The sequence below is a fragment of the Elgaria multicarinata genome, chromosome 13 (genome assembly GCF_023053635.1).
Source record: "Elgaria multicarinata webbii isolate HBS135686 ecotype San Diego chromosome 13, rElgMul1.1.pri, whole genome shotgun sequence".
In the NCBI taxonomy this organism is placed as follows: domain Eukaryota; kingdom Metazoa; phylum Chordata; class Lepidosauria; order Squamata; family Anguidae; genus Elgaria; species Elgaria multicarinata.
In genome coordinates this window covers 30,770,510-30,782,604 of record NC_086183.1, presented here as the reverse complement: position 1 = coordinate 30,782,604, position 12,095 = coordinate 30,770,510, and positions in this window count along the sequence as shown.

The following is a 12,095-nucleotide window of genomic DNA, read 5'->3' as shown; positions in this document are numbered from 1 at the left end:
TTGGCCCTTGGTCTGACTGACAGAGATTCTCCGCCCCAGGACTAGATGAACCCTTGGTCTTGCCCAGCACGGCAATTCCCTTTCATCACAGCGTTCGCAACATCTTGGGGCAAGGAGTTCCACAGGTGAATGATCTACGGGAGATGCTCAGGAGAACTCTTGGGAGTCCAGAAACAGCACGGGTTCCAACATCTGTCCTATTGCATTCGTATACTCCTGTGGCCTTCCCACCACTGAGGAAAGCTTAAATCAGTTTTAACCAATGCATTTAAGTTTAACCATTGGTTTGATTGACTAGGCCAGCCTCCTTCAGATGCTTTGGACTTCAACTCCCATGAGCCCCAGCCAGCATGGTCAGGAATGCTGGAGGGCATCAGGTTGAAGAAGACTGGGTTACACAGTAGTGTGGAGTGCTGGACTGAGAGATCCGGGTTCAATTCCCCATGCGACTGTGAAGTTCATTGGGCGACTGGGCCTACATCACAGGGTTGTTGGGAGGATAAAACGGAGAGGAAGAGGCTATGTGAGCCTCCTTAGAAGAAGGAAAAGGCCAGGATATAATAATAATAATAATAATAATAATAATAATAATAATAATAACAACAACAACAACAGAAATAAATAGCAGAAACTGTTTTACATACCGAGGGTTGCTGTGAGAATAAACTGGAGAAGAGGAGGATCATGTCCACCACCTTGGCCTTCCTTGGAGGAAAGTTGTGATATAAATGTATCAATCAATCAATCAATCAATGTATCAAATAATAAATAAATAATGCAACTCCCATCCACTGGGTGACTTTGGGCCAGTCACAGACTCTCAGCCCAACCTACCTCACTGGGTTGTTGTGAGGATAACATGGAGAGGAGGAGGAGGATTACGTACGCCGCCTTGGGTTCCTTGAAGGGGGAAAAAAAAATCATTATATTTATTTGTATCCCGCCTTTTGCCCAATGCTGGGCCTCAAGGCGGCCTTACAAAGTTTAGAACATACATTGGGATGGGGGGAACAAAACCATAAACGTTTAAAATACACAACAAAATTATAAGACATTAACATAGATGGAGGACCAAATTACTCTCCAAAGGCCTGTTGGAACAAAAAAGTTTTAGCCTGCTTCCGAAAGCCCATCAAGAAGGGAGCCAGTCTAGCTTCCCCGGGAAGAGAGTTCCAGAGCACCGGAGCAGCCACCGAGAAGGCCCTCTCCCATGTTCCCACCAAGCACGCCTGTGAAGATGGTGGGACTGAAAGAAGGGCTTCTCCAGAAGATCTCAAAGCACGGGCAGGCTCATAAGGGAGAATATGGGCTTTCAGATAACCTGGACCTGAGCCATATAGGGCTTTATAGGTCATAACCAACACTTTGAATTGTGCCTGGAAACAGACTGGAAGCCAGTGGAGCTGTTTTAACAGGGGGGTTCTCTGCTCCCTGTAACCAGCCCTGGTCAACAATCTGGCTGAAGCTCTTTGAACCAGCTGGAGTTTCCGAACACTCTTCAAAGGCAGCCCCACGTAGAGCGCGTTACAGTGATCCAATTGGGATGTAACTAAGGCACGTGTCACCGTGGCCAGGTCCGACATCTCTAGGAACAGGCGCAGCTGGCGCACTAGCTTTTAACTGTGCAAATGCACTCCTGGCCACCGCTGGGATTTATTTATTACATTTTTATGCCGCCCAAGAGCCAAAGCTACAAATGCAATAAATAAATAGAAATGCAATAAATAAACAAAACAATCTCCCAGGTGGATCATGGGAATTGTAGTCCAACACGTCTGGAGCGCATCAGGATAGGCTACAATTGATAACCTAAGAAGTTGTTTGTTTAAATCCCTAATTGTTCATCATACACAAACACCCCCGCCCCAAAATATAGGTGTCCCCCTTTTTGCGCCCCCTTCCAAGAGCTGCAGCACACGGACTTGGGAGCTACCGTGTCTAGCTAGGCTCGTGGGTCAACCCTCCCCGGACAGGGCCAGCCCCCTCCACGGCCAACGCGGGGCGGGGGGGGGGTTGAAGTGGGCGGGGCGTCCGTTATATCCGTTGCGGCTCCGCCCACTCGTTCCCCTCCCCAAGCTCCGTCCGGGAGTAGCCGCATAGCCAGGCGGTGAGTGGGAGGGAACGCAATTTGGAGGAGGAGGAGGAGGCGGTGCCGAAAGGAGCAAGGGGGAGGAGCCCAGTCCTGGGGGGAGGGGCACACCTGGGAAAGGTGTGTAGGTCAGGTGGGGAGAGGAACTTCCTCTTCTTTCTTTTTTTTTAAAACTTAGTGAGTAGGATCCAGAGAGGAAGGAGTAAAGCAAGAGGGATATTAAAGCAAGAGAGAGATCTTGGGATTGTGATGGACAGGTCGATGGAAATGTCTACCCAGGGTGCGGCCCCTGTAAAGAAGGCAAAGGCTATGTTTAGGCATTATAAGAAAAGGAATTGAGAATAAAACAGCCGGCATCATACTGCCCTTATACAAATCTATGGTGCGACCATACTTAGAGTACCGTGTACAGTTCTGGTCACCACACCTAAAAAAAAGGACATTATAGAGCTGGAAAAAAGTGCAGAAAAGGGAAACTAAAATGATGAAGGGGCTGGAGCATCTCCCCTACGAGGGAATGTTACATTTATTTATATTAATTTATTTATTTAAGGATTTTTATGCCGCCATTCAGCCAAAAAAGGCTCTCACGGCGGCTTACAAAAGTATTTCTTGACAATCCCTACCCACAGGCTTATAATCTAAAAGACATGACATAAAAGGAAAGGGGATTGGGAGGGAGGAGGAAAATGGGATTGTTTAGCTTGGAAAAAAGGAGGCTGAGGGGACACATGATAGAGGTGGACAAAATTATGCCTGGGCTGGAGAATGTAGACAGGGAGACATTTTTCTCCTTCTCTCAAAATACTAGAACCCAATGGGGTCATCCCATGAAATTGATTAGTGGACAAATAAAAGGAAGGACTTCTTCACACAGCGCAGAGTTAAATTATGGAACTCACTACCACAGGATGTAGTGATGGCCACAAACTCGGATGGCTTTAAAAGGGGGTTGGATAAATTCCTGGAGGCAAAGGCTATCCATGGCTACTAGCCCTGATAGTTGTGTGCTATCTCCAGTATTCGAGGCAATAAGCCTGTGTGCACCAGTTGCTGGGGAACATGGGTAGGAGGGTGCTGTTGCACCATGTCCTGCTTGTTCATCCCTGGCCGATGGCAGGTTGGCCACTGTGTGAACTGGACTAGACGGACCCTTGGTCTGATCCAGCAGGGCTCTTCTGATGTTCTTATGTTTGTATTTTTAATAGGCTCCAATGGGGAGGGACCCAAAGAGGCACTTTTTTGTTGTTTATAGTCGGCAAGATCCAGCCAAGGAAAGATCAAAAGGGGACCAGCATGAAAAGAAATCTCATTAAGATCCAGTTAGGAGGGATTCAGAAAGGAGAAATGCCCCCAATTTTTTAAACTCGGTTGGATCCAAAGAGGTGTGTGTGTGATTATTATTATTTTTAACTCAGTGAGTAGGATAGGATCCAGGAAGGCATGTCGTCTGAACTCAGCCACTGTTTGCAAGCGGGGTGTGGGGGGGAGCACTTTTAAAAAACAAAACCCCATAAAGTGGGATAGTATGGGGAAAAGTTCAGTGTGTGAGTGTGAGGGAGACAACTTGTTCACTGAGAAGTGACATTAAAAAGGGTGCCACCCCCCCCAAGGCTCCGCCACTGTACACACAGAGAACTCAAGTATCTTGGCTCTTACCTATCGAGTTACCTCCCCCTGACCCCCATCCCTAGCGTCATCCACTGTAACTATTAAGCCTTACTGCTTGCCTGCACAGAGGAAATAGGGAAGAAGTGGTTCCAATTCAACCTTCCGGAGACCATTCTTGTTTTCTGTGAGGCCGGCAAAGGGTAGGATTATTTGGCCTCCCTGTTCCCGCGCTTTCACAGCGGGCTGAAATGCAGACGTGTAGGGAGTATCCAGCTACTGTTAAGAGCACAGGAGCGGGGCCAATGAAAGCACACGCCACGCATTGGCCAACTCTTCCGAAGAGCGGTCACTGTTAGCTTCCATTCCCCCTCCAAAGCTGTGAAGAGAAAGGAGGAGTTTTGACCTCCCAGCTGTACCCACACGCAGGGCCAGAGAAAGCTGGGAATAGGCCCGGGCCGGATGGGAAATGTAGGCCCCATTTCAAACGGCTCATTAAGTATTTTTTAATCAGTTCTAAATACATATGAACAAGAACGATTTATAAAAAAGGTAATGGCAAGCATTTTTATTCAAGATGTATATAAGACATCATTTCTTCACGTTCAGAAATGCTTTATGTGCTTTTCTTTGGGCAAATTCATCATCAACTACAGAAAAATCAAGCAACTTTGCCCAGGGGGACTCAGAGTAGGCCCCCTCAAAATCATAGGCCCATGCCAACTGCCCCCACTGCCCCCCGCCCTGCCCAGCCCTGCCCACACGCCAACATGCTAGTCCCCCACCTTCTCCATGGGTTTTGGATTTGAACCCAGGAACCTGCCCTTTCAACCCGTGTTTTAGATGTAGAGTTGACGGTGGCTGGTACAAGTAGCCCACGGCCTTCTCCGAGCAAGATGAATTCTCTGGCCAGTTGGTGCTGCTTTCTGCGCCCACATTTACCTGCCCGTGTATCTTCCCGGCTGTAACGCTTTCCTGCTTCTATTCTCCTCACGCTCCATCCTTTTATGCCTAGGATGACTGTATATAATGGGCAATGTCCAATCAGAATCAACACAAGAATCAGAGACTGCCAAAAACGAGGAGGCGAAAGCCAACCCGGACAAGAGCAAGCCGGATCGGGGCCCGAGTGGTGCTAAACATGAACTGGGGAGCCGGCCCCCCGGTCCTCAGGACCCTGACCAAAGAGGCGCCAGTCAGCCTCTGAGCGGCGAGCCAGGAGGAGGGGACAGGCAGGCAGGAGCCGTAGAGATGGGGAAAAACCATTCCAAAAAATCCAAACTCAACCTGTCCACCATGTGGGCCCAGAACTCGGCCAGTGGTGGGATGAAGGAGGCCAGCCTGTGCGATAAGGACCCAGGGGCAGAAAAACGGGGACTGGCTTGTCTGAGCAGGGCTGACCTCCAGAGCGCTGGACCTGTTCTCCACGAGGAGCCCAGAGGGCTGAAGGTGGCTCTGAGGTCTCCCCAGGCGGCCGCCCATGACCCCAGAGACTTGAGCGCCAAAAGAGTATCAACTAACGGGAAGGGCAAGCCAGAGAATGTGCACCCTGCCAAGAACGCGGGTGGGCCACTGCTGCAGCCAGAGAAATTGGTGGAACCGGTCCCAGGGACAGAGGCCCTCAAGGACGTGGCGGAAACGGAGGTGTGTTGGACCCAGCACATCAAAGCGAGCGCTAAGGGCTCTTCAGACCACGAGGGGGGGCTGCCGGAATCTCTGCCTCCCGCCAAGAAACAGGCAGCGAGTTTGGCACACAGCACCGAGCCTCCCAAGATGACCGAGGCCGCCTTGGCAGGCCCTCTGCCTCCGAGTGAGGGAAACGCCAGCAGGCCGGCCCTCTGCAACTGCGTGGCTCCGCCGGACATGAAGAAGGCCCTGGTGTCGTGGGCAGGTGGTCAGAGGGAGAAAGAGCGATGCGGCCAACGGGACAGCGTGCCCGGGAGTGACGGCGACTCCAAGGGCCCGGCCGTCACTTCCCAGCTGCCTGGGGAATGTGTGGGGGCCTCAACTGGCCCCGTGGAAAAGCCTCAAATCTCAGGGAGCGACGTGATGACCGGAGGCAAGAGCGAGGCCCTGGGAGCTGAGGCCGTCAGTTCAGAGATGATGCAGGACCTGCTGGAGAAAGGCCTCAACTTCCTGTACAAAGTGACCATCCAGCCGGGGCAGTGGCCGCCCAGCATCAAGGCCGTAAAGCAAAAGCCCAGTGTCATTTCCTCAGGCGTCTCCTACGCCGACGTCTTGAAGCAGTGCCCTCAGAAGAAGCCCCCCGCCAGTGCCCCGGTGCTACCCAAAGCCCTGCATCATCTCACCGCGGCGGGCAAGAAGCTCCCGTCGTCGTTCAAAGGGCTGGAGAGGAGCAACCCGGAGGAGCTCTCTTCCCTCAGCCAGTTGTTTCTGGAGCACTTCAAGAAAGTCCCCCCCAAGAAAGAGCTTGCCCCCCACACGGCCGGTCAGCAAGTGGTCACTTTCTTCGAGGAGCTGTCCACCGGCAACACGAAACGGCCCGAGTGGCAAAGGCCTCGGCCTCCCACCCCGTACCCTCAGCGCCGCAAAGGGCAGGGCCGAAAGTTACCCAAGTTTGGGAGTGCCGCGTCCCAAGTCGTCGCCTTCTTGGGGAACGACCCGAAATGCGATTGGTTTGTACACGACGAGAGTCAGATGCCCCTGAACGAGGCCACCGTGGCGGCTGAGGAAGGGGACAAGGACCCCGTTGACCCACCCAGGGCTGATGATGAAGAGCCCGAAGCAGGGGGATCCACTCAACCCACCGGGACCCTCTTGATGGAGCAGGAGACGGCAACGGAAGCTGATGAGTCTCCCCAGAGTCCGAGAAGGAGGCCGCAGGGCCTTGAAGAGGGTGCAAAAGCAACGACTCCCGTTAAGTCCGTTCCATCCAGTGCCGCTCAGGGCAACCTCTCGCCACCGGCCAGTGCCCAGTCTCTCCCAAAGGAAGAGCAACCTCCGGAACCACTGCTAGGCCCCGTTCCACATTCGCCCAGGGAGAAGCCACAGGTGGCCAGACCTGCCTTCTCTGTCTCGCTGTGTGCTCCTACGGGGATGGTTGTAGACCAGAAGGTGCCGGCTATGGCTCAAACGAGGCCAAAGGTGCGGAAGCAAGGCCCTGCTGCGCCCAAGTCGAAAGAGAAACTCAAAGCTTCGGGGCAGCCCAAAGTGAAAGCGCCCAAAGGCAAGGGGCAGAAGCAATGGCCCCGGGGTTATGGAATGACCTCCCCACTGAGGTTAGAGGGTGTTTCTCTCTTCCCGCCTTTCGAAAAGGTGGCGAGGCCTTTTTATTTTGGCGAGCCTTTGGTGAGTCTTGTTCGTTTGGCTGCGTTTAGTTTATTTTGTTGATTATTGCTGCTACTACTACTACCCAATGCTTTTGACTTGTTCTTTTGCGAGGGATTATTTTCAGTCTGGTTTCAGACCTGGTTCCAGGAACAGCATAGGTCAACCTGTTGCGTGACGTACGGTGGGAGGCTGACGGGGTTAGCAAGACTCTTTGAATCCTCCTGGATCTTTCTGTGGCCATGATGCCTTGATGGGATTGGGGGGGGACTTTTTGCAGTAATTCCACTACTTCTTTTGGGTTGATCCGAAATGGGCAGTGCCAGGAGACCACCGATCCACCCTGTGGCCATTGGCTTGGTGCAGCCTTCCTCAACCTGGGGCGCTCCAGATGTGTTGGACTGCATCTCCCAGAATGCCCCAGCCAGAGGCATGGGGCATTCTGGGAGTTGTAGTCCAACACATCTGGAGTGCCCCAGGTTGAGGAAGGCTGGCTTGGTGGGTGTCACAAGTCTCCACTCCGGCTTCCATGCTATTTAACATCTATATGAAGCTGGTGGGAGAAGTCCTAGGAACCTGGCTTATACTGAGCCAGACCCTTGGTCCAGCTAGCCCAGTACCGCCGACACTGACTGGCAGCTGCTCTTCAGGGTTTCGGGCGGGATGGTTTGCTAGAGAAGCTGGGGACTGAACCCAGGAACTTCTGCCTGCAAAGTAGGGGCTTCACCACGGAGCTACGGCCCAACTCTTCCCTTTCATTCCTGTCTCCTGATCCCAGGGAAACTCTGGAGTTGACGAACCAGTGCTTGAAAATCAGTTCAGGAATTGATGTGGGTAAAGGCTTATTTGGCTTCCAAATTTCAGAGTGCGTAAGGCTGACCTTATTTCATCTTCATTGGCGGCCTGTTTATTTCTGGGCTCGGTTTAAAGTGCTGGTATTGGCCTTTAAGGGTGCAATGCTGTGCAGATAGTAGACAGCCTTCCCTGTCCAATGCAGGGTGCGCCCAAAGCATGGAGGCAATCCTCGCCTCCGTACTCCGGTGCCCTGCATTTTTGGCTAGATGGGCAATTTAGCCTGTTTAGCTGCAGCTTGAGAAAGAGGTAAGGAAGAAGGCCGGGATCCCCAAAGGCAGCCGTGTAAAGAAGCGGTTTCTGAGGTCTTCTTCCCTCCCCCGGGGCTGCCCCCTTTTCTCCATGTCTACGCACTGTTTCTGAGCACAAAATGTCACCAACGTGGAGACAAACTGCAATGGCTAGGAAGGGGCGAAGAACATGGCTTCTGGGCTCCGAGGTCAGAGCCCTAGTTCCAACCTCAGTTCCCCAAACCTGAAAAATCCTACGGTTGTCTGTAGGCTGTCTAAATAGCTTGGGAGTGGGCTATGCCTGCAACCCTATGACTCTGCCCAGTCCATGAGATTGGCCTGGGAGGTCCAAACATGCAATCAGGTGGACAGGAGACAACAGACAGGTTCTTCTTCATGGTGCTGCTGCATCTGTGGAACTCCATGCTGAGTGTAACCAAGCTCTCTCTGCCCTGTTTTTTTTCCACAGTTGGCAAAATCGTTTTTAGAATTATTTGGGTTTTCTTTAACCACTAACCTGCCATTTTTGTGATTTTCTGGATGAAGTTTTAGCATTCTTGCCCCTATTTTATTATAGATGTTTTATTGTTTTCATTTAACATTGTATAAAAAGGGTTCTCAGTTTTTGCACTCACTTGATGATTGCTGGGGGTCTCAGCAGATCACTTAATAAGCACATTTGGTTCTACAAAACAAGGCTTCACTCGTGTTTTAAAATGTAAAAAAACCTTTAGTTCTGAAATAATCAGAACTATTGAGCCAGTGTGGTGCAGTGGCTAAAGTGTTGGACTGGGAGTCTGGGGATCTGGTTTCTAGTCCACACTTGGCCATGGAAGCTCACTGGGTGACTTTGGGCCAGTCACAGACTCTCAGCCCAACCTACCTCGCAGGGTTGTTATTGTGAGGTTAAACGGAGAAGAGGAAGATTAGGTATGCTGCTTTTGGTTCCTTGGAGGAAAAAAGGCGGGATATAAATGCAATAAATAAAATAAATATTATGAAAATGATTGTCCCTAGGCTCAGCCACTGAGAACGATCTGTTTAATTAGTAATTTTTAAGGGGAAAATGAGTAGGCAGCACCAGTGCAGCATTATGAAAACACCAGGCCTTAAGCCAGGTCCTTCTTGGACTGTCCGATAAGCAAAACAGCCTAGATCTCTGTCATTAGAAACAATAAATGAAGTGTTGAGCAAAGTGCCGACATTCCTGACTGCTGCTCAACATTTCTGTCGGCCACCTGAATGGAGCGGACAGCCCCCCCCCCCCCGTTTGAGAACCTCTGCTGTATAGTTTTATTTTATAGTGTATTAGATCATATTTCCCTTTTTTATTGTAAGCCACCTTGGTTATTATTTTAATAGAAAAGCAGGATGTGAAAAGTAAAAGTGACCTGGTCTCTGTAAGCTGCCTTGAGCATAGGCAAAGCAGTGTATCAATGTCTTGAGTAAACAGATAACTGTATGTCCAGGAGACGTCCCTTTCTCTGGAGAAACCAGCTGGCCTGAACGAGGATGCAAGGTCCACCCAGGTCAGCCCTGAGCAAGACCGAGAGGCCGACCGATCACCTGCCCGCCAGTGGCCGGCTTTCCAGGTAGCGGATTCTTGTCCCAGGAAGTGCTACTGCAAACACCAGGCTCAGAGGAAGTTGCCAAGGAACGTCATGGCTTGGTGAGTGGATGGAGGCCTCGAGTGCAAATCCTGAACAGCCAGGCACAAAACGAATAGGGGTGGCGTCGGCACAACAAATGTTCTATACCAACTTAAGTGTCATGACTTCCCCTGAAGAATCTTGGGAATTGTCGTTTGAGGAGAAATGCTGAGAATTGTTTGATCCCTCGTAGATACGAGCACACATATAAGGTCCGTGGGGAAGAACCAGAGTGCTTAAAACGTTCAGCACCCTAACGTATTTGGCAAGAAAATGATGAAATGTATAGCAATTCAATTCAGAATATCTCATTGTCAAGGCTTTGGGGACCTGTACTCAAGGCAGCTTCTGTGGAAGCGATCTCCAGTTGTTATGGGAATTAAGCCTGTGGCTACGTTTGCACAGAATGTAAACCGGAATTTGAGGGAATCCTGGCTTCCTGTGAACAAGCTGTATGCTGGTGCATGTAGAGCCCATTTTCATCAACAGCTAAACAAAGTAGACATTGTTCTGTCTGTTGTCCAAACCAAGGATTTTGGCTTGTTACATCCTTCACAAGGCAGTGTCATAAACAACGGTTCTTCTTGCCTTACAAATCTTGGGTAATTTGGGAGCGATAAGCCAGGATCTCCAGCTTGGATGACATGCTAAACCAACCATTTCTGTCCAGTCACAGTGAGCTGCGCTTCCAAGAATCTTGGCTTACCATCGTGTTGAACCGCTGTATGTTGCCTTTGCAGGAAAGGCTGCAGCATCTCACCCATGAATCGGTTAAGAGCAGCCTTCCTCAACCTGGGGCGCTCCAGATGTGTTGGACTGCATCTCCCAGAATGCCCCAGCCAGCTGGCTGGGGCATTCTGGGAGTTGTAGTCCAACACATCTGGAGCGCCCCAGGTTGAGGAAGGCTGGGTTAGAGTGACTAAAAACCAAGCTGCCCGCTATTAATTGGGAAGATTTAAATGTAATAATACAATTTACCCAAGTTTGATTTTACTCTCATATGTAAATGTAGGCAAATTTGGGGTGTGATCCTATGCATGTTTAGATAGAACTAAGTCCTACAACTCTCAGCATCCCCCAGCCAGCCTCGTTCGCAGTTGCACTTGAATGAAGCCACTACAAAGGAGGACCTGCGTGCAGAAGCTCCACTGCTCATCCACGCCTCTTTTCTTTTCTTTTCACCCCTTCCTTGCAGGCTGAACCCCTCCACCAACCACCTGGCAGAACCACCCTGGGTTGCCACAGCCATGCTGGCTGTCTCGCTGGTTGCTGGGACCAAGTTCTGCCTGGACTCTTACGAACAGCAGCACACTGATAATGAGGACTGAATCCCCTTTCCCCAAGCCTCCTCCTCAGTAAACCTTGTACACCATCAGCTTGGCCTTGTAGCTTCATTCATGCGCCGAGGTCCCCTGCAGTCATTGGGAGTGACACCTAAGCTGTAGAAGGTGGATGCTGGGTGGTGTTGGTTGGCGACTCGTTTTTGTCCCAGCAAGGGCTGAAGGCCCAGTCGCATTGGCTCTCCTTCCGCCCTTCTGAGCGAGACACGGACAAGGCACTCTTTTAGCCGCAGAGGCTGTGGCAGGAATCCCGCCGTTACACACTTCAGCTACTCACTCCCATCTGCCCATGTCTTGGCTCACGCATAGGAAGGAACCGCTGATCTGCATAAGCAGGAGGAATGTGTGTGTCGTTTTATTAGGGCGGACAGACTTCAGGCTAGGAGGATCTTTGTTGTGTTACTAGAAGAGACAGGTGGGTACCGAAGAACGACATATGTGCTGTAATCTAGGTCAGCTGCATATGGAATAGCATTCTGGGACTGATCTGAATTACCTGTTGTCTAAGTGTACATGTGTGGATTTAAGTGAAGTGCAGGCTTTGGATTTTTTTTCTCTCTCTCCTGCTTGACAACCATAACTGGTTGTCAAGGATCTCTTCTCGATCCTCCCAGAGTGCAGGACACGGAATAACGGGCTCAAGTTACGGGAAGCCAGATTCCAGCTGGACATCAGGAAAAACTTCCTGACTGTTAGAGCAGTACGACAATGGAATCAGTTCCCTGGTGAGGTTGTGGGCTCTCCCACACTAGAGGCCTTCAAGAGGCAGCTGGACAGCCATCTGTCAGGGATGCCTTAGGGTGGATTCCTGCATTGAGCAGGGGGTTGGACTCGATGGCCTTGTAGGCCCCTTCCAACTCTGCTATTCTATGATTCTATGACATCAGCTCAAAGCAGCAATTCAGTAGACCAGGACATTTCCTAGCTATCCCCCATTGGCCTCTAGCATCTGGCACTCAGAAGTATAGGGAGGTGTCTTTCTTCACTACCATGGCTGGTAGTTAAACAGACCCAGGATAGACAGAACCCGACGTCATAG